A 22035-nucleotide genomic window follows, 5' to 3' on the forward strand; every position below is an offset into this window, starting at 1 on the left:
TATGCTGCATTGGCTGCCACACTTCAAATCTTCACATACATCTGTGTAGCACTGAGGCGAATGAATTTTGCAGCCACAATTCCTACATTTTCAGATGGCACCAAATTGGGGAAGGGTTGTCAATACTGAGGAGGAATGCAACAAATGACAAAAAGACATTAATTAACTTGCAGAATGGCCATATAAGTGGCAAAAAATATTTCAACACAGAAATATTACACAGAAAATGTAAGTTATTACATTTTGATAAGGAAAATAAGGAGGCCATCTATTACTTGGAAAATAAGACTCTAAATGGGGTAAAGTAGCATAGGAATCTGGGAGTACAAATACATAAATCTGAAGGTAGTGACAGAGGTTATTAAGGCCATTAAAAAAAGCAAACACTCGAGTTTATTTCCAGAGGGGAGAATTGGAAAGTAGAGAAGTTATGCTAAATTTGTATTGAACCTTGTTTAGACCACACTTGAAGTATTGTTACAGTTCTTGTTGCCATATTATAATAAAGGATATAGAGGCACTGGAGAGGGTGCAAGAAGATTTACAAGGATGATACCAAAACTGCGAGGTCAAACTTGAATTGCGAGGTTAAATCTATCAGTAAAGATGAATAGTCTGGGGTTCTTTTCTTTTGAAAACAGAAGGCTAAGGAGTGACCTAATAGAGGTCCTTAAGATTATGAAACGTTTTGATAGACACCATGAACATACCTCCACTTGTGGGGAAGAACAAAACTAGAGACCATCAATATAAGATTGTCACCAAGAAATTAAATAAGGAATACAGAAGAAAACTTCTTTACCCAGATGAGAATGTAGAACTCACTATCGCAGGGAGTAGTTGAGGCAAATAGCATAGAAGCATTTAAGGGGAGGCTAGATAAGCCTGAGGGAAAAGATAATAGAGGGACAGAAAAGCAAAATACTGTGGATGCTAGAAATCTGAAAATAAAAAATAAAATGCTGGAAATACTCAGCAGGTCCGGCAGCATCTCTGGAGAGAGAAACAGAGTTAACGTTTCAGATTAAAGAGCTTTCATCAGAACTGGGAAACGTTAAAGGTGTAATGGGTTTTAGGCAAATAAAAGGGGGAAGGGTGGACAAAGAACAAAAGGGAAGGCCTGAGATAGGGTGAGAGGCAGGAGAGATTAAACGACAAAAGGGTTGATGGTGGAAGGCCAAACAAAGTAGAAATGGGACAAGTAAAGACACAAAAAGATGTGTTTAGAGGAGGTGTGAATGGAAGAATAGCTGCTGTCCGGAAGCAAAAGGAGAGAAACAGAAGAGAAAAAAAACAAACCAAAAGAAAAAGGAAACAAAATGGAAGCAGAGGTTACAATCTGAAATTGTTGTACACGTTGGCCTTGCACTAACAACCCTTTCGTCATTTAATCACTCCCAGGCCTGCCCTTTTGTTCTTTTTCCCACATTCCTCCTTTTCACTTGTTTAAAACCTATTACATCTCTAACTTTTCCAAGTTCTGATGAAAGATTATCGACCTGAAATGTTGGGCTGGATTTTATGATCAAAATGGCGGCCCACCCGTGCGGGCCGCATTCCAGAGAGCCACCGCAATCTGAAGCACGGTGACTCATTTAAATAGCCGAGGCGGACCACCCTCCCCCCCAATCACGTGGAGGATGCGGGCTGTCTGCCCATGGCAATGGCATCAGCTGCCTATGCACAGGCGCTGACGCCAATTTAAAGGGCTTTCAGCCCAATTGGCTTATTTAAATATTTAAAGACAGATTGAATAAAGTTAAATAAATATATTTCTTTTGCCCCTCTCCCTACCTCCAATAACAATTAACTATTTACCCTTCCCCCCACCAAAACACTTACCTGTAATGTAACATCTGACTTCCCCACCCTCCCCCCCCCAAAACTGCATAAAGTTTAACCCTTGTCACCATCCCCTACACCCATAACATTTATTTGACCCCGTTTCACCCCCGCCCCATCCCCCAGTTTGGTGCCTCGTTTCTCTGGAATCCGAAGGCGCGCAAGCGCTGGCCGCTAGGCCGAAGATCGAAGTGGGCCATCAAGATTAAGAGTAAGTACATGCAAATCTATTAATTTTATTAATTTGCATATGGTGATTGTGGTCCCGCCACCAAGCAGCGGGGGCGGGTGGTGTGGGGAGGGGAACGTCACAGCGCCCTGCCACCGCCAGGAGGATCGGGCCAGGCCCTGCGGCGTCCAGGTCCGCGGCGGGCCTCATCCGGGGCCATCTTCAGGCACCACCACCACCCCCCACCCCCAGATCTTGATGTTGAGGGCTCCTTAAAATCCAGCCCGTTAACTCTATTTCTCTCTTCACAGATGCTGCCAGACCTGCTGAGTACTTCCAGTATTTTCTGTTGTGATGATAGAGTTAGTTGGGTGGAGTAAGAATCAGTGGAGGTTTGAGTGCAGCATAAATGGCAGCAGGGACTGATTGGACCAAATGACCTGTTTCTGTGCTGTACATTCTATGTAATAGACATAGATAGGCTAGCAGATTGGACAGACAAGTGGCAGATGGAACTTAATACAGAGAAGTGTAAGGTGATGCATTTTGGCAGAAGGGATAAGGAGAGGGAATACAGACTAAATGGCGTATTTCTAAAGAGTGCGCAGGGGCTGAAGGACCTGGGGGTTCATGTGCATAGATCTTTCAAAATGGCAGGACATACTGAGAGAGTAGTTGGCAAAGCAAATGGGATCTTTCACATCATAAACATACTGAGTACAAAAGCAGAGAAGTTTCATTGAACCTTTATAAAGCTCTGGTCTGGTCATCACACTTTAGGAAGGATGTGAGGGTCCTTGTGAGGGGACAGAGGAGATTTACCAGAATAGTGCCAGGATGAGGGATTTTAACTACAAGGTTGGTTGGAGAAGCTGGGGTTGTTCTCCTTAGAGCAAAAAAGATTGAGGGGAGATTTGAAAGAGGTGTACAAGATTATGACAGGTTTGGATAAGGTAGACAAAAAAAAGCTGTTCCCATTAGCTCATGCTATAAAGACTAGGGTACACAGATTTAACGTTTTGACCAAGAGATGCAGGGGGGCATGTGAGGAAGAACTGTTTTATGCAGCGAGTAATAATGACCTGGAACCTGATGCCGACAAAGGTGGTGGAAGCGAAGATGAATATTTTCAAAAGGAAATTGGGCACTTGAGGAAAATAAATTTATGGGGCTACGGGGATAGAGCAGGGGAATGGGACAGATTAGATTGCTCTATAGAGAGCTGGCATGGACCGATGTGCAAATGGCCTCCTTCTGTGCTGTAATGATTCCATGACTCTAATTCTATGCACTGGGCTCATATATATATATATATATATATATATATATATATAAAAGAACACAGATAAAAATATAAATAAATTTACAATCAGATAGAAAGTCTGAAAGTGTACATCCTTCAACTTGAGATACGTACTTCCTTATCAAATAGTTCAGTGCACTACTCCAGATACAGGTCATTTGAGCAGGAGGTAGAAACACTCGATAGAAGCAGGATACAGTATTTGTCACATGAATGAGGCTTGTCTCATAAATTACAAACTGTGACTGAGTTCTATAGGACTGTTTCCCAAGTGTCATATTTTCCATGTACAACTGGGTTTCTAAATTTCAGTTTTCCTCTGCAAAAGGTTTCAGTACAGAAATATTTTCTTTAGTATTTTTTTCTTGGTAGTCTTTTGCCAGTCTCAGTGCAAACCTCAAATAAGAGCAAAATACTGTGGTTGCTGGAACTCTGAAATGTGACCAGAAAGTGCTGGAAATATACAGCAGGCTGGCAGCATCTGTGGAGAGAGAAACAGATAATTAACATTTCAGGTCTGTGACCCTTCATCTGAACTGACAAAGGTTAGAAATGTAACAGTCTTTGAGCAAGTGAAAGGGGGGAGGGGGGAATAGAAGAACAAAAGGGTAGGTCTGTGATAGGACGGAGGGCAGAAGAGATTAAGTGACAAGAAGACGTCATGAACAAAAGTCAAATGGAGTGCTAAGCAGTTGTAGTAAATGACAAAGCATTTGTCCAGAGATAGTGCCAAAGGCAGAATAATCAACAGCTCTGTCCGAAAGCATAAACATGACAAACAAGTTTAAGACTAGCACATGGTTAAAAAACAAATAACAAAATAGAATAAAATATTTTTTTTTTTAAATGGGGCTCATGGTCTGAAATTATTGAACTCAATATTGAGTTCAGAAGACTGTAGAGTGCCTAATCAGAAGATGAGTTGCTGTTCCTCAAGCTTGCGTTGAGCTTCACTGGAGCAGGCTCAAGACAGAAATGTGGGAGTGAGAGCTGGGTGGTGAATTAAAATGGCAAGAAACCAGAAGCTCAGGGTCATGCTTGCACACTGAGAGGAGATGTTCCACAAAACGGTCACCCAATCTGCATTTGGTCTCCCCAATGTAGAAGCGACCACACTGTGAGCAGCGAATACAGTATACTAAATTGAAAGAACTACCATCGCTGCTTCACCTGGAAGGAGTGTTTGGGGCCTTGGATGGTGAGAGGAGGTAAAAAGGCATATATTACACCTCCTACAATTGCATGGAACGGTGCTGTGGGAAGGGGCGAGGTGTCAGGGGTGATGGAGGAGTGGACCAGGGTGTCACAGAGGGAACGGTCCCCTTGGAATGCCAACAGGCGAGGGGAGGAGAATCTGTATTTGGTGGTGGCATCACGCTGGAGATGGCAGAAATGACAGTGGATGATCCTTTGGATGAGGAAGCTGGTGGGTGCAAACTGAGGACAAGGGAACCCTGTTGCAGTTCTGGGAGTGAGGGGAAGGGGTGAGAGCAGAAGTGCGGGAAATGGTGTGGGCATGGTCGAAGGCCCTGTCAACCTTGGTTGAGGAAAATGGAAAACATATCAGAAGCCCTGTTGTGCAAGGCTGCATCATCAGAACAGATGTTTACGAAACACCTCCGCTCAGTCCACAAGCATGACCCTGAGCTTCCAGTTGCTTGCAACTTTAATTCACCACCCTGCTCTCACGCCCATATTTCTCACCTCTGCCTACTGCAGAGTTCCAGTGAAGCTCAACACAAGCTCGAGGAACAGCACCTCATCTTCCAGATTCCTCGAGTTCAATAATATCAGACCATGAGCCCCATTATTATTTATTTATTATTATTCTACTTTATTATTTATTTTTAACCATGCGCTAGTCTTAAACTTGTTTTTCATGTTTTTGAATTCGGACACAGCTGTTCATTATTCTGCCATTTACACTCTCTCTGGACAAATGCTTTGTATTTTACTACAACTATTACCACTCTCTTTGCCTTTTATCCCTGACATCTTTGTCATTTAATCTCTCCTGCCCTCTGCTCTATCACACACCTTCCCTTTAGTTCTTCTTTCCCCCCTCCCCCCCTTCAGTTGCTCAAAGACTTTCACATTTCTAACTTTTGCCAGTTCTGATGAAAGGTCACACACCTGAAACGTTAACTCTGTTTCTCTCTCCACAGATGCTGCCAGACCTGCCGTGTATTTCCAGCACTTTCTGCTCTCATTTCAGTGCAAACCTCATTTGGCAACAGGAGTTAAACCAAGTGCAATAGTCGGAACTTTCTAATCCTGACATTTCTAACCAGAAAATACACTGCGGTGCTGGGACATCCAATGAGACAGATTAATTGATTTGCAGAGAGACCCTTTATTTCACCAAGCATCAACACCCAAAATGTTATTTCTCTAACATTGCCACAGGATATTCCTCATGATATTTCACAGCAAATTCAGCAAATGAGAAGAGATCTAGGGAGAAATGAAAGTAGAACATTTATGATTTTTCATAACTTTTTTAAAATTTGTGGTGATGAGTAAAACTGAGCCGAGAGTGGCTGAACAAGGAAGTCAAAAATAACTTAGTCAAGCAGAATTACTGCAATAAGATACCAGTTGAAGATAATTAAAATTATAATGAGAAGAACTGAGAGCAGAAGAAAGGCTGATCACAGAAAGTAGCGAGAAATAATTTTGTTACTTCAGGAATACAGAATTAAATACCAAACAGATTTTTTTTTTTAAATGCAACTCAAATAAAAACAGAAAAAGTACAGAGCAGTCAGTCAGCATCTGAAAAGAGGACTGACAGATTTTAGGTGAAGACGCTAGTCAGAACATTCTGATAAAGGGACGCCAAACAAAACAATTAGGCTATCTTTTTAGATATATCTGTTTTACGTCATTTAAGGGATGAACTGGGCAGTAATCTCAGTTTAGCAGGAAATGGCAAGTTCTGTAAATCATTCTTCACCTAAACAGTGACTTATAAGGAATAAAAACAAGAAATGCTGGAACCACTCAGCAGGTCTGGCAGCATCTGTGGAAAGAGAAGCAGAGTTAACGTTTCGGATCAGTGACCCTTCATTGGAACCCTTCCGATGAAGGGTCACTGACACGAAACGTTAACTCTGCTTCTCTTTCCACAGATGCTGCCAGACCTGCTGAGTGGTTCCAGCATTTCTTGTTTTTATTTCAGATTTCCAGCATCCGCAGTATTTTGATTTTATCTTAGTGACTTATAAGGACCTGATAAGTTATAAATTCATTCATTTTGGCACAGCAATCTAACTTAAATTGGGCCAGCAAAACAAACTTAAGGGACTAATGTCTACATTCTAGAGTCCACATGTATGCTATCACTGTTCAATGGGGAAAAGTAGAACAAAGTCACAATACTGAGCTATAGTATAGTCAAGTACACCTGGTCTAAGTATGAAGCTTAATTATACCTATTGTATTACTATGGGTATATTATTGATTAATTGCACTTTTGTTCACTGAAGCAGTGGCAAAATCATTAAAGATTGCTATCGCTAGTTCTGACTCTGCAAATACAAAAATTAGAAGTATGATTTCTGGCAGCATAAGTATAAAAATTGTCCCAGCCCTGGTGTTTGTGTGGCACTGTGAAAGCCTGCAATAAGTCCCATGATCAAACTTACGACAAAAGAATTTGGTGCTGAAAGTAAATGATCAAACCACTTATTTAGGAATGATAATGAGTGCTGCTGCATGTTGTCACAAGAATTTTTGTTTTAAAAAAATGAGGTCTGTGTGCCTTTAAGACAGAGAAAAAAGGACTTTCCGTATACTGAATGCTGACTTGGTATTTGAAGTGCAGGCTGTAAAACCTGTATCACAAGCAACCAGAAAGATTTACGACAGTCTTGTGGCTTCACTGTTAAAAGCTTTTAGTTTCAGTTCTACAGTATGAAAAGAGACCAGGGAGCTGTGAACAGTTAAAAGCCAGTTGCTGTGAGAGACCTGGGTTTGTAGACCAGAAAACAAACTCTCCTTGAGTGGAAGACGTGACTCTTGTACAAAAGGAATCTTATATTTCAGCTGGGGCTATGTTCTGCCTGGAGAGAGGGAACAGACCTCTGGAGGGAGAAAAGACCCAGGAAAAGAGGAGTTGCTGCTGTCTGTGGAGAAAGACTCCTTTGCTGAGAGGAAGCCTGCATTGTTGAAGGTAGCAAAATTCCTCTTGTCTTCAGTCTCTGGATAATCTCAGCCTCAAGAGTGAATCCTGTTGCTTTTGTGTTTTTCTAAGTTCCTGAAATCTCAAGAAAGTTTCTACTGTTAGACTGCTACTTTAAAATTTAAATAGACCTGTTGCTACAACCTTTTGCTGAAAGATCTATGTGATGCCTGCTGCAGACAAATTGCCCTGAACCATCACAGACTGTTTATCAAACTTGCCTGGACAGACTTCAAGTTGCATCTGACTATTCAACCCTGGGACACCTCACCGATCCAGAAATATCCTACCAGAAGTTACCCAGTTATTTTATTATTTCTAAGAAACAGTTCTAATTTAAAACATCATTTTAAAACAGGTTAACTGTTGGTTTTTGAATGTATGTGTGTGCATGAGGGTTAGGAAGAATAAGGAGTTGTAAAATCTTTTCGTACATATTGAATTATCTCATTATCATTTAAAACTTGGCTTATTAATAAATAGTTACTTTTTTCGTTGTTTAAAGAAACCTGGTTTGACGTACTTTATTCTGGGGGATAAAAAAGTGTTTAATTTGGCTATTTTTCTGGTAGGTGGGAAACTTTACTAATATGCTGTGACCGGTGGAGTAGTGGGACTGAATTAACAGTGCATTATTCCTGCCTTGGTCATAACAATGTAGATACAATGTAGAATGGAGTAAGGTGCGGAGACTGCATTACTCCTTCACCCAGCTCCTAACTGGAACAGAGGTGTACAAACATGACTGGATACAGCATGCTTACCTGATCACTGTGTATGCCCCAAGCACAGAGTAGCAACAGTAGTTGCTAGCTAAACAGTGCCCTCTCTGAGGTAAACAGAGACCCTGTGAAGGGTTAACAATGGGGGGGGGAGCAATGGCAGAGGAAAATAAACACCTGTGGGTTGATGATCCTCACTGGATAGCAAATACATTGATGAAAACCGTACACTGTCATTTCTCTTAAAACATCCAGTAGTGTAGCTCAATTCTTTGGTGTGAATTCATTTGAGCTGAAATTTTTAAACTCTACAATAATCTCAAACTGAAAATCAAACATCAATGAAAAATATTTCTCTACCAGTTGGGGTTTCATCTGATAAATTGTTCAGAACTCAAAACCTATCGTAATTCACAAACTGTGAGGATAAGCAACAGGATCTCTGTTGGCTCAGTGAGGTTATTGGATGAGTAGCTAAGTTATACAGATCTTAGAATCAATCCCTGCTCTGTAATTAGATAGCTGATCTCAGGTGGAGTATCAGTATGGGTACTACAACTGGCCTCAGCGCCCTTAGTTTGAGGGAAGGGGGTAGAGAAAAGAAAAGAGAGAAAATAAATCCAGGCAAGGCTGCTCCTCTCAATATTTGATGGGAACTGTTGGAACTGCACATGTGAATATTGGGGAAATGTAGGCGTCCGCTGCACCGTGTTGGCCCTCGGCTGTGCAGCCTGTTGGTACTCACCATCGACACTCACAAATGAATAAAGGTCCGTTGCGTGAAGTATCAGATGGTTCTTTGTGCCATGGAATCAAAGCACAGTAGGGAAAGAGGAGCAATTTGTAAACTAAAGGTCAGGGATAAATCTACTGAAAATACAACATACTCTGTATGCACCCTCTAATTAAAAGTGGCAAGCCTATAAGTTCACAATCCCTCCCAATGAGCTATGTATGAAGTAATTTTAATAACTGCAATCTTATAACCAAACAAAACCAGTGATATATAGCAACAGTCAGCTGAGAAGACAGTCTTCACAGACGTTACAAATAACATCCCCAATATGCAGTTTGAGTGCAAAAGCAATAATTATTTTATTTCAAGAAAAATAAGAGGCCTGAACTTGATGTATCACTCCTAAATGTCATACTTGAAATGGAATGCCCTCAACAGGCATGCTGAGCTGGAAGACATGATACATATTTAAAGTCATCATTTTTGAACAAGGTGCTATATTAGTAGCACTAACTTACCATCTATTTATAAATAGTTAAATGTGGAAAATGCTTATGTGAGTGAAGCTAGCATTACTGTGCACCATATGCTGCCTGCTGAATGTCACTGATCCTGTAAGGTTGTATGGCTTCCAACGGCATTCCAAATATGCACATTTCAATCGTTTGGAGCAAGCAATGGCCATACGCAATACAATATTACACAAAATTAGAGTACAAATACTCTTGAAATAAAGTCTTCTCTTGTCTGGTTTCATTTCGGCATGGAAGTATTGCCTGGCCTGAGAGAGTCATGTTTGAAAGGATTATAAATTGGAAAAAAACAGAAACAAAATGATCCCACTCAATGAACTGTGTGTATAGCGAACAACTGATGACCATACCAGAGCAGAAAAGAACAGCAGTACTCGCACAAAACCCATAGTATAATACAACATACACATAGGGAAACACGCTGACTGCAGCACCCTCAGGTGCCAGGATCTCTCGTACAATTGTGAAAGTTGGTTTTACCTCACTCCCAGTTTATTACAACACACAGATTTACTATGTTATGAACTGTTTATTGCCAGATTACCATAGAACTCTATGCAACATAACTAAGCCATAGGGATTTACAGCACAGGCCTTTGACCTGTGTCAGTACCAACTCTTTGCTAGAACAATCCAAAACTACCCCCACTGCCCCAGGCTCCCCCCCTGCACCTTCCTCAGCCTCAAATATTTATCCCAATTTTCCATTAAAAGATGCACTGGTCTCTACCTTAACTACTCCCTATGGCAAAGCATTCCATGTTCCAACAACCCTCAGAGTAAAGAAATCTCTCCCAATCTCTCTCCTCTTTCTCTTGGTAACAGTTATGAATTTTTGAATCTCCACCTGTCACCCCCTCTCTGACCAGAGGAAAGTCTTTCCCAACTCACTTGATCAAAACCCTTCTAATTTTAAAAACCCTTTTCAGTCTCCTTTAAGCCTTTTCTGCTCCAGTGGCAACAGTTCCAGGACTCCTCATGACTGCAGTTTCTTATTCCTGGTGAATCTACACTGAATGCTCTTTATGGCTTTAATGTCCTTTCTATAATGTGGTTCTCAAAACATAACAAAGTTCTCTAGATGGCCAAACCAATGTTTGGCATAAATTCAGCGAGAGTGAGAGAAGCGGTGGGAGATATAGCCAGATCCAGGAGTGGAATTGCAGGAGCGTGAGAGGAGTGGTGAGAGATAAAGCCAGCTCCAGGAGTGGACCTGCAGGAGCGTGAGAGGAGTGGTGAGAGATAAAGCCAGCTCCACGAGTGGACCTGCAGGACAGCGAGAGGAGTGGTGAGAGATAAAGCCAGGTCCAGGAGTGGAATTGCAGGAGCGTGAGAGGAGTGGTGAGAGATAAAGCCAGCTCCAGGAGTGGAATTGCAGGACAGTGAGAGGATTGGTGAGAGATAAAGCCAGATCCAGGAGTGGAATTGCAGGAGCGTGAGAGGAGTGGTGAGAGATAAAGCCAGGTCCAGGAGTGGACCTGTAGGACAGCGAGAGGAGTGGTGAGAGATAAAGCCAGGTCCAGGAGTGGACCTGCAGGACAGCGAGAGGAGTGGTGAGAGATAAAGCCAGGTCCAGGAGAGGACCTGCAGGAGCGTGAGAGGAGTGGTGAGAGATAAAGCCAGGTCCAGGAGTGGACCTGTAGGACAGCGAGAGGAGTGGTGAGAGATAAAGCCAGGTCCAGGAGTGGACCTGCAGGACAGCGAGAGGAGTGGTGAGAGATAAAGCCAGGTCCAGGAGAGGACCTGCAGGACAGTGAGAGGATTGGTGAGAGATAAAGCCAGGTCCAGGAGTGGATCTGCATGACAGCGAGAGGAGTGGTGGGAGATAAAGCCAGGTCCAGGAGTGGACCTGCAGGACAGCGAGAGGATCAGCAGGAGATAAAGCCAGATCCAGGAGTGGACCTGCAGGAGAGCGAGAAAAGCAGGAGGAGAAAAAGCCAGGCCTGGGAGCAGAACTGCAAGAAAGCGGAAGGAGCACCGGGAGATAAAGCCAGGGCCAAGAACACACCTGTGAGAGTGTGAGGGGAGCAGCAGGAGGTAAAGCCAGGTCCAGCAATGGACCTGCAGGAGAGCGGCGCAAGATAAAGGAGAACAGGGTGCGGACCCAAGAGAAAGTGAGTGGACCTGCGGGAGAGCAAGAGCAGCAGGAGATAAAGGAGGCCCGGGAACAGACCAGTGGGAAAGCGGGAGGAGCAGCAAGAGATAAAGGAGGCCTGAGAGTGGAACTTCAGGGTAGAGAGATAAAGCAAGGCCCAGGAGTGGATCCACAAGAGAGCTAGAGGATCAGCGAGAGATAAAGATGGCCCAGGAGCTGACCCGCGGCAAAGCGGCACAGTGGCGCAGTGGTTAGCACCGCAGCCTCACAGCTCCAGCGACCCGGGTTCAATTCTGGGTACTGCCTGTGTGGAGTTTGCAAGTTCTCCCTGTGTCTGCATGGGTTTTCTCCGGGTGCTCCGGTTTCCTCCCACATGCCAAAGACTTGCAGGTTGATAGATAAATTGGCCATTATAAATTGCCCCTAGTATAGGTAGGTGGTCGGGAAACATAGGGACAGGTGGGGATGTGGTAGGAATATGGAATTAGTGTAGGATTAGTATAAATGGGCGGTTGATGGTCAGCACAGACTCGGTGGGCCGAAGGACCTGTTTCAGTGCTGTATCTCTAAAAAAAAAGCGAGAGGAGCAGCGAGAGATAAAGACGGCCCAGGAATGGACCCGTGGGAAATCAAGAGCGGCAACAGATAAAGGCGGCCTGGGAGTAGACCGCAAGAGAGCGAGAGGAGCAGCGGGAGTTACAGCCAGGCCCGGGAGTGAGAGGAGGAGCGGGAAATGACCTGCGGGACTGAGAGGAGCAGCAGGAGATGAAGCTAGGCCTGGGAGTGGACCTGCAGGAGTGAGAAGAGCTTAGATTCAGGAGGTGGAGCTTTAAAATCAGCAAACAAAAATCAAGAAGTGAGTGATGTCACAGGACAGCAAGTAGGTGACTGGCTGGTGAGTACTGGAGTCTGATTTTTGCTCTTAATCTAGGGAGGTTCAGCACCATTCGTGATACTGAAGCAGCCCATGTAGAAATGCAGCAAGACCTGGACAACATCCAGGCTTGGGCTGATAAGTGGCAAGTAACATTCGCGCCACACAAATGCCAGGCAATGACTATCTCAAATAAGAGAGAATTTATCCATCTCCCCTTGATGTTCAATGGCATTAGGATCACTGAATCCCCCACTATCAACATCTTGGGGGTTAACATTGACCAGAAACTGAACTGGACCAGCCATATAAATACCATAGCTACAAGAGCAGGTCAGAGGCTAGGAATACTGCGGTGAGTAACTCACCTCCTGACTCTCCAATGCCTGTCCAACATCTACAAGGCACAAGTTAGGAGTATGATGGAATACTCTCCACTTGCCGGGATGGGCGCAGCTCCAACAACACTCAAGAAGCTTGACACCATCCAGGACAAGCAGCCCGCTTGACTGGCACCCCATTTACAAAGATTCACTCCCTCCAGCACCAACTCACAGTGGCAGCAGTGTGTACCATCTACAAAATGCACTGCAGAAACGCACCAAGGCTCCTTAGACAGCACCTTCAAACCCACAACCTCTACCACCTAGAAAAACAAGGACAGCAAATACATGCGAACACTACCACCTGCAAGTTCCCCTCCAAGCCACACACCATCCTGACTTGGAACTATAATCCCTGTTCCTTCACTGTCGCTGGGTCAAAATCTTAGATCTCCCTTCCCAACATCACTGTGGGTGTACCTATCCGACATGGATAGTGGTTCAAGAAGGCAGCTCACCACCACCATCTCAAGGGCAACTAGGGATGAGCAATAAATGCTGTCCGAGTCAGCGATGCCCCCATCCCATGAATGAATAAAAAAAGGTGTGTCAAACCAAGAGCTAAGAATGTTTAACTTACTACCTAGTAAATTAATAAACGTGATAAACATTTTTTATGTATGTCTATACTTTGTCTTTAGTTTATTTCTGTTAATCTTAGCCAGTCTCATAAATAGGGCTGCATTTGCTGACAAAGCAACCATTAGGTGGCTCAGTACTAGCAGCTGCACAAATGCAGCCTCATCAACAGAAACGTCTCAGGCAACTGGCAATAATAAAGATGGCACTACTCAATTTGACACAAAAACGAATTGAACCCAAACCCCTCACCCCCTCAATGGCAGAGATCGCCACCTCCACAGCCCCCAACAGTACCCTGCTCCCTTCCGTGATCACCACTTCTCTTCCCCACTCCTGCCTTCTCTCCACTCCAACCCGCTGCACCCGACTGCTCGCCACTCCATCCTGCCGGACCTGACTGCACAGCGTTCCAATCTGTCGCTCTCGACACTTCACCACTCCATCCCGCCGTTTACCCCCACACCCGTCTGCTCACCCTCATTCCCTCCCACCACTCGCTCCCTGCCTCACCGCCTGGAGAAGTGGCGAGGGGGGGAGCGGGGCGTGAGAAGTGAGGGGTGTGGTTTGGAGGTGGGGGGAGAGGAGTGGCAAGGCCAGCAAGCGAGTGGCGGGACGGAGCGGCAAATAGTCTTGAGCGGCAGGATGGAGCGGCGAACAGTCGGGTGCGGCAGGATGGAGCGGCGAACAGTCGGGTGCAGCAGGATGAAATGGCGAGCAGTCAGGTGCGGCAGGATGGAGCGGCGAGCAGTCAGGTGATGTGGGATGGAACAATGAGCAGTCAGGTGCAGCGGGATGAAATGGTGAGTAGTCGGGTGCGGCGGAATGGAATGGCGAGCAGTCGGGTGCAGCGGGATGGAGCGGTGAGCAGTCAGGTGATGTGGGATGGAACAATGAGCAGTCAGGTGCGGCGGGATGGAGCGGCGACCAGTCAGAAGTAGCAGGATGCAGCGGTGAGCAGGCAGGTGCGGGAGAGAACGGCAGGAGAGAGGGGGGAAGACAAGCGGTGACTGAGGTGGCGATTGCAGGTGGAGTGGGGTACTGTTAGAGGATAATGGAGGCAGCGATTGCAGCCATTGAGGGATGAAGCAACAATCAGACGTCATGATGTCTGACGTTATTACATGGTGATGTTGCCGTGCACATGCAAGGACCCACACTGACAAATTGGCAAATGTTCAGACGCAGTAATTACGTTAGCAATCGATCTGCGCATGCTCTGCATTGTCAGGAGACACTGCAAAGAAACAGAGGCCTGACAGGGCACCTCAGTACATTCCAATGTACTTCCTGTGCCACGTGGAAACTCCAGGACACTTCCCATGTCCTGGACAACCATGTGTGCATGAAGTGTCGTCAGTTGGAAGAGCTCAGGCTCTGTGTTTCGGAGCCTGAGCGGCAGCTGGAATCACTATAATTCATCCACAAAACTGAGAGTTTCTTGGATAGCACATTTCCAGAAAGGGGAGGGGGGGGGGGGGGTTCATCCCACAGCTTAAGATTGTGCAAGTAGAGAGGGAATGGGTGACCGCCAGACAGATAAGGAGGACCAGGTAGTTAATGCAGGAGTCCCATCTCACTCTCCAACTGGTATTCAGCTCTGAATACTGGTGAGGGTGATTGTTCCTCTGGGGAGTGCAGCCAGAGCCAAATCCATGGCACCATCAGTGGCTCAGCTATATAGGAGAGCAGGAAAAAGTTTGGGAAAGCAATAGTGATAAGGGATTCTATAGTTAGGGTAGCAGTCAGGTGTTTGAGTCCGCAGATGTGATTCCAGGATGGTATGTTGCCTCCCTGGTGCCAAGGTTAAGGATGTTACTGAACAGCTGCAAAACGATTTGAGGGGGGACAGTGAACAGTCAAATGTCGTGGTCCATGTTAGTACCAATGACAAAAGTAGAACAAGCGATGAGGTCCAGGAAGCAGATTTTAGGGAGTGAGGACAGAGACTAGCAAGCAGGACCTCAAAAGGAAGTAAGCTCCGGATTGCTTCTGGTGCCACACATTAGTAAGTATAGAAATAGGAGGATAGAGCAGATGAATGCATGGTTGGAGAAATGGTGCAGGAAGAAGGGCTTTAGAATCCTGGGTCACTGGGACCAGTTCTGGGGAAAGTGGGACCTATACAGGCAGACAAGTTGTACCTAAACAGAGCCAGGACCAATGTTCTCGCAGGCAGTTCACTAGTGTTGTTGGGAAGGGTTTAAACTAACTTGGCAGCAGGATGGGAACCAGTATGTGGCCTTAAGAAGGATAAACAAGGTGCACAAAGGATTAGAAGCAGATAGTCCTAGAGTAAGAAATAGTAAGATATTAGGTGGGGTCAGACTAAGAGGGAATGCAATAAGGTTAAAACTAGGTTTGCAGTACATGTATGTAAACGCATGAAGCATGGTAAATAAGGTTGGTGAGCTGCAAGCGCATATAGCCACATGGGAATGTGATGTAGCGATAACGGAGACCTGATTCAAAAAAGGGCAAAACTGGTTATTAAATATTCCTGTTGAAAAGATGTTCAGGAAAGACAGGGAAGGAAAGAAAGGAGATGGCATGGCTGTAATGATTAAGGAAAATATTACAGTGCTGCAAAGGGAGGATGTCTTGCAGGAGTCAAAAACTGAATCTCTGTGGTTAGAGTTAAGAAACAATAGAGGTATCATTAGACTACTGGGTGTATTCTCTCGGCCACCAATTAGTGAGAAAGATATAGAGGAGCAAATTTGTAAGGAAATTACAGAGGTGTAAAAGCTATACAGTAGTGACAATGGGGCACTTCAGTTATCCTAATATAGACAGGGAAAAAAATAGTGTAAAGGACAGAGATGAGGTAGAGTCTCTGAAGTGTGTTCAGGAGGATTTTCTTGATCAGTATACAGTATACAGTAAATGGCAGAACCCTTAGGAGTATTGACAGGCAGAGAGATCTGGGCGTACAGGTCCACAGGTCACTAAAAGTGGCAATGCAGGTGGATAAGGTAGTCAAGAAGGCATACGGCATGCTTGCCTTCATTGGTCGGGGCATAGAGTATAAAAATTGGCAAGTCATGCTGCAGCTGTACAGAACTTTAGTTAGGCCACACTTAGAATGTGCAATTCTGGTCACCACACTACCAGAAGGACGTGGAGGCTTTGGAGAGGGTACAAAAGAGGTTTACCAGGATGTTGCCTGGTCTGGAGGGCATTAGCTATGAGGAGAGGTGTCCAGGTACATAAATCCCTGAAAGTTGCTACCCAGATTAATAGGGCTGTTAAGAAGGCATATGGTGTGTTAGCTTTTATTAGTAGGGGGATCGAGTTTCGGAGCCACGAGGTCATGATGCAGCTGTACAAAACTCTGGTGAGGCCGCACCTTGAGTATTGCGTGCAGTTCTGGTCACCGCATTATAGGAAGGATGTGGAAGCTTTGGAAAGGGTGCAGAGGAGATTTACTAGGATGTTGCCTGGTATGGAAGGAAGGTCTTACGAGGAAAGGCTGAGGGACTTGGGGTTGTTTTCGTTAGAGAGAAGGAGGAGAGGTGACTTAATAGAGACATACAAGATAATCAGAGGGTTAGATAGGGTGGATAGTGAGAGTCTTTTTCCTCGGATGATGATGGCAAACACGAGGGGACATAGCTTTAAGTTGAGGGGTGAAAGATATAGGACAGATGTCAGAGGTAGTTTCTTTACGCAGAGAGTAGTAGGGGCGTGGAACGCCCTGCCTGCAACAGTAGTAGACTCGCCAACTTTAAGGGCATTTAAGTGGTCATTGGATAGACATATGGATGAAAATGGAATAGTGTAGGTCAGATGGTCGGCGCAACATCGAGGGCCGAAGGGCCTGTACTGCGCTGTAATGTTCTAATTCTAATTCTAATAAACTCGGATTGTTTCCACTGGAACGATGGAGGTGGAGGGGCGACATGATAGAGGTTTACAAAGTTATGAGTGGCATGGACAGAGTGGATAGTCAGAAGCTTTTTCCCAGGGTGGAAGAGTCAATTACTAGGGGAGGTGCGAGGGGCAAAGTTTAGAGGGGATGTGCGAGGCAAGTTCTTTACACAGAGGGTGGTGAGTGCCTGGAACTTGCTGCCGGGGGAGGTGGTGGAAGCAGGTATGATAGCGACGTTTAAGAGGCATCTTGACAAATACATAAATAGGATGAGAATAGAAGGATACGGACCCCGGAAGTGCAGAAGGTTTTAGTTTAGACAAGATCGGCGCAGGCTTGGAGGGCCAAATGGCCTGTTCCTGTGCTGTGCTGTTCTTTGTATGTTTCCGGCTCAACGAGAAAGGAGGCATTGCTGGATCTGGTTCTGGGGAATGAGGTGTGTCAAGTGGATCAAGTATCAGTAATGGAACTTTGACGGAACAGTGATCATAGTATCATAAGTTTTAGGTTAGCCAAGGAAAAGGACAAGGAACAATTTAAGTAGAAATACTAAATTGAAGGAGGCTAATTTCAATGGGGTAAAACCAGATCTGTACTGGGTAAATTGAAATCGAAGAATGGCAGGCAAAACTGTAACAGAACAATGGACTATCTTTAAAGAGGAGCTGGTTTAAGTCTATGAGGCAACAGAGATGGCTGATGAGGATAATGCAGTTGATGCGGTGTATATGGACTTCCAAAAGGCATTTAATAAAGTGCCACATAATAGACCTGCCAGCAAAAGTGAAATCCACGGAATAAAAAGGACAGTGGTAGCATGGATGCGAAGGCCTCCTACTGAGGTCAATAGCAACACAAGTGCCAGTCTTCAGCCAATTTGATTCACTTCATGTGATATTAGGAAATGGCTGAACACACTGGATACAGCAAAGACTATGGGCCTTGACAACATCCCAACTGTAGCACTGAAGACTTGTGCTCCAGAACCATCTGCGCCCCTAGCCAAGTACAGTTACAACACTGGTATTTACCCGAATGTGGAAAATTGCCCAGGTATGCCTTGTCCACAAAAAGCAGGATAATTTCAATCCGGCCAATTACCACCCCATCAGTCTACTTTCAATCATCGGCAAAGTGATGGAAGGCGTCGTCGACAATGCCATCAAGTGGCACTTACTCAGCAATAACCTGATCCCAATGTTGTTTGGGTTCCATCACGGCCACTCGGCTCCTGACCTCATTACAGCCTTTGTCCAAACATGAACAAAAAAGCTGAATTCCAGTGGGGAGGTAAGAGTGACTGCCCTTAACAGCAAGGCAACATTTGACAGAGTGTGGCATCAAGCAGCCTTAGCAAAATTGAAGTCAATGGGAATCAAGGGAAAACACGCCACTGGTTGGAGTCATATCTAGCACAAAGATGGTTGTGGTTGTTGGAGGTCAATCATCTTAGCACCAGGACATCGCTGCAGAAGTTCCTCCGAGTAGTGTCCTCGGCCCAACCATCATCATATGCTTCGTTAGTGACCTTCCCTTCATCATAAGGTCAGAAGTAGAGATGTTCACTGATGACTGCAATGTTCAGTACTATTTGCAACTCCTCAGATACTGAAGTACAACATTCCCACGTAGGCTGATAAGTGGCAAGTAAGATTCACATCAAACAAACTGCCAAGCAATGACTATCTCCAACAAGAGAGAATCTAACCACCTCCCCTTGATGTTCAATGGCGTTACCATCACTGAATCTCCAACATCAACATCCTAGGGGTTATCACTGACCAGAAATTTAACTGGACCAGCCATAATATATTCTGTGGTTACAACAGCAGGTCAGAGGCTGGGAATTCTGCAGCGAGTAACTCACCTTCTGATTCCTCAAGGCCTGTCCACCATCTAAAAAGGCACAAATCAAGATTGTAATGGAATACTCTCCACTTGCCTGGAGGAATGCAGCTCCAACAACACTCAAGAAGCTTGACACCATCCAGGACAAAGTAGCCCACTTGATCGATACCCCATCCACCAGCTTAAACATTCATTCTCTCCACCATTGTTGCACAGTAGCAGCAGTGTGTAACATCTACAAGACTCACTGCAGCAAATCACCAGGGCTCTTTTGACAGCACCTTCGAAACCCACAACCTCTACCACCTAGAAGGGCAAGGGCGGGAACATCAAGCCACATACCATCCTGACTTGGAACTGTATCGCCATTCCTGTGCTGTTGCTGGGACAAAATCCTGGAACTTCCTCCCCAACAGCACATGAACTGCAGTTCTAGGAGGCAGCTCATCACCCCCTCCTCAAGGGAAATAAGGGATGTGCAACAATTGTTGTACTTACTAGCAATGTTCACATCCCATGAATGAATATCAAAAATTAAGCGTTGGCTGAGTGACAGGAAATAGTAGTGGTGAACAGTTGTTTTCTGACTGGTGGAAGGTATATAATAGGGTTTCCCAGGGGTCAGTACTAGGAGCCCCGCTTTTCTTGATAGCAGGGTTTGCACAGTACAATTTTAAAATTCGCAGATGACACAAAACTTGGAAGCTTGTGAACTGTGAGGAGGATAGTAATTGACTTTAAGAAGTCATAGACAGGCTAGTGGAATAGGCAGACACATGGCAGATGAAATTTAATGCAGGGAAGTGTGAAGTGATACATTTTGGCAGGAAGAATGAGGAGTGGCAATATAAAGTAAAGGATATAATTCTAAAGGGAGTGCACAAACATAGGCACCTAGGGGTATATGTGCACAAATCGCTGAAGATGGCAGGGCAGTTTGAGAAAGTAATTCAACAGGCATACAGGATCCTTGGCTTTATAAATAGAAGCTTAGAGTACAAAAGTAAAGAACTTACAATGAACCTTTATATAACTGTGGTTCGGACTCAACTGGAATGTTGTCTCCAATTCTGAGCACCACACTTTCAGAAGGATGTGAAGGCTTTAGAGAGAGTGCAGAAAAGATTTACAAGAATGGTTCCAGGGATGAGAGAGTTCAGTTATGTGGATTAAAGCAAAATACTGTGGATGCTGGGAATCTGAAATAAAAACAGAAAGTGCTGGAAACACTCAGCAGGTCTGGCAGCATCTGTGGAGAGAGAAACAAAGTTAATGTTTCAGGAAGATAACCTTTCACCAGACTGGCAAAGATTAGAAATGCAATAGGTTTTGAGCACGTTTGGGGGGGGGGGGGGTTGCTGGTAGAACAAAAGGAAGTTCCCTTGCAATCACAGGTGGTGTAATACCTTCCCTTTACCTCCTCTCTCCTCACCATCCAAGACCCCAAAAACTCCTTCCAGCTGAAGCAGTGATTTACTTGTACTTCTTTCAATTTAGTATATGGTATACACTGCTCACAATGCAGTCTCCTCTACATTGGGGAGACCAAACGCAGACTGGGTGGTCGCTTTGTGGAACACCTCCACTCAGTCCGCAAGCATGACCTCGAGCTTCCGGTTGCTTGTCATTTTAATTCACCACCTTGCTCTCACGCGCACATTTCTGTCCTCGCCCTGTTGCAATGTTCCAGTGAAGCTCAACGCAAGCTCGAGGAACAGCACCTCACCTTCCGATGAGATACTTTACAGCCTTGTCGACTCAACATTGAGTTCAACAGTTTCAGACCATGTGGCCACGGAGGAGCCCTGCAGGCAAAACCTACAACTCCATGGCACCCAACTCCCCCAGACTTCACACCCACCCCCTTGCCACGGCCTACCAGACTGGCCGCTGCGACCCACCTCACTTACCTGAGGTCTGAGGTTCTAGCGCTGGGCCTGGGTCCCAGGCCTCTGTAGTACCAATAGTGTCCACCGCTCCCAGTGACGCTGCCCATACTGCTGAGCTGCCAGCCCTGTGATAGACCAGCAGCTCTTGGAGGCAACATCCCCATCTTTAAAGGGATGGAGATCACAGCACAGGACACTTAGACTTCAAAACACCAGAGGATCTCTCTTGGAGGGGGGGGGGGGGGCATGAAAAGGCCGAAGCAGGGATCCCCCATGCCTTTTCAGCCTGGCGCCGGGAGCCCAGTTTCCTCCACAAAATCCAGTCCGTTAAATCTGTTTCTCTCTCCACAAATACTGTCAGACCTGATGAGTATTTCCAGCACTTTCTGATTTTATTTCAGTTATGTGGATAGATTGGAAAAGTTGGGTTGTTCTGCTTAGAAAAGAGAAGGTTGAGAGGAGATTTGATAGAGGTGTTCAAAATCATGACGGGTCTAGTGTTCCCATTGGCATAATGGCTGAGAACTAGAGGACACTGATTTAAGGTGATTGGCAAATAAAGCAACGACAACTTGAGGGAAAACCTTTATCCAACAAGTTGTTAGGATCTGGAATGCTCTGCCTGAGAGGGTAGTGGAGGCAGATACAATCAAGACTTTCAAAAGAAAACTGGATAAGCACCTGAAGAGAAAAAATTTGCAAGGCTACAGGGAAAGGGCAGGTGTGTCGGACTAACTGAGTTACTTTTGCAGAGGGCCGGCACAGACGTGATGAGCCAAATGGTCTCCTTCTGTGCTGTAACCATTCTATGATTCATCATTGCTTCTTAACTCCTGTTCCCCATGGGTGAAATTTTAACCCTTCCCCAGATCGGGCAGGAGGATAAATTCTTAATCTGAAACCCATCCTCAACCCGCCACAAACACACCTATTTCTGGTTTAACCAGGGCGGGCAAGGAACCTGCTCATGAGGGGTAGGTCAGGAATTTATTTATGCTACTGAGGTTG

At 45.1% G+C, this 22035-nt stretch overlaps 1 protein-coding gene across 10 annotated transcripts in view; it reads right to left on the bottom strand.

The window, feature by feature from the left end:
* sycp3 (synaptonemal complex protein 3) overlaps positions 1–22035 on the bottom strand; it is a 140877-nt gene that overhangs the window by 65169 nt on the left and 53673 nt on the right. The window lies entirely within an intron of this gene.

Source organism: Heterodontus francisci, chromosome 25 (assembly GCF_036365525.1).
Source record: "Heterodontus francisci isolate sHetFra1 chromosome 25, sHetFra1.hap1, whole genome shotgun sequence".
Lineage (NCBI taxonomy): Eukaryota > Metazoa > Chordata > Chondrichthyes > Heterodontiformes > Heterodontidae > Heterodontus > Heterodontus francisci.